We start from the raw sequence: 1,753 nt of genomic DNA, 5'->3' as shown, positions 1-1,753 counted from the left end.
ACGATGATGATGATGACTGTGGAGACAATGCAGCTTTATGTGCTTATTTGCTTCCAACTTTTGAAACTACTCCAGCATGTTGTCAACTATTTTGGCATAGTTGGCTGCTTTCTTGTTTCCCAGAAAATAATTTACACCTATTTCAAATGAACTTCATGCTGCTACCTCAATGCAATTCACTAAGTCTACTAAGTCCCCCAGCTTACATAAATCTTCTGGTTTGAAGCCCATCAAATAATCCCCATTTTAGCTTTACACTGCTCAGACTGAGAAATATGCAGCAGATATAGGGAAAACATTGTCCCTCTTTATCTAGAATTTTAACAAACTGCTTTGTAATGCCAAATTTGATATGAAGTGGAGGTAGTATGATTTTTTTCCTGGTTTAATTAAAAGCTCTTCAACCACATTAAAAGACCTTGGAACTAATGTTCACTGAGGCTATTCTTTGGTCACTCAATGTTATTCTCTGGCTTTGTTGTCCCACATTCATAAAAAGCATGGATAATTGTCACATCCACTTTGTTGCCTTGGGAGAAAACTGGCCATTTTAAAGTTCATGCATGTCATCCAGTAATAATTAAGAAATTTTAGGTATCTTGAAATCAGATAAAAAAAATAGGCCCCCTTTTTGGATTCCATATATCAAAAATCCTTCAAATCAGGTAAAAACGTCCTGACAACAAAATACCTACTGGGTTCTGTTGTGTTATTTAATATAGTTATTATATCAAGTTACAAACCTGCCCTCTAATTCAAATGCTTAACTGTCATATACAGCGACTTACTGAGTCTGCAGGAAAATAAAAATAAACTTTGAAGTGTCTGTGGAATACTCAGTCACCTTTTTTATTCAGCCTCTTATTCTATCATTTAATGATGAAGTAGTTTAATACAGTCCTATATTTAAGACATGGCGTTGTGGTTATGAGTGCGGGCTTCTAACCCCAAGATTCCGAGTTCGATTCCAGGCAGTGACCTGAATAATAATAACATCCAAAAATACCTAAGGAATGAGAGCCCAGGTTTGAAATTTCCCCAAGACACCTGATGAAGGCTGGAGGGTATATCAGCCGAAATGTTGTGCTGACAACAAACAAGATGAGGACAAATATCCGTCAAATGTAAATAATGTAGATAATGTAACGAAGTCGTTTAGTTGATTGAACAAATGAAACTTATGTCTGATAATGAATATCATTAATATCATGAAAGCTAAAGTGTTAAAAAATCTCATTTTTACAGGTTAATATACACCAATTAAGCTTTTAGTATTTAGACTGGGGGACTCTGACTTAATGACATGCTACTTTCTGTAACATATATACACCAACACCAACTCCAAATTACAGAGGTTTCAAAAATATTTATGTATTTTCTTTTTATTCATCTAGCTCCATACTGTGAGGTTAAAAGTGGTCAGTAACTATGAAGTAATTACACTTTGACCTTTCTTATGTATTTGACCTCAGTATGAGACAGAACATCAATCTTGCTTTTCTTCATCCATATAATTTTTAATAGAAATATGCAGACATATCTAGTCATAAACACTGTAAATGCCATTAAACACTGATTTGTAAGTGCAGGTGATAGATCTAAAACAACCTGTGCAACTCTCTGCCCTCCCATTTTGTAGAGAAAAGAGAAAACACCAAAAACAAACAAACAATGATGGAGTAATTGCTTCTGTCTCTTAAAGTGTGTCCTCTGCCATTAAATAAACACAAACTGATTATGATTGCTTAAATGA

This window comes from Octopus bimaculoides, chromosome 18 (genome assembly GCF_001194135.2).
Source record: "Octopus bimaculoides isolate UCB-OBI-ISO-001 chromosome 18, ASM119413v2, whole genome shotgun sequence".
NCBI classification, from domain to species: Eukaryota; Metazoa; Mollusca; class Cephalopoda; order Octopoda; family Octopodidae; genus Octopus; species Octopus bimaculoides.
Note: the sequence above shows the minus strand (reverse complement) of the source record.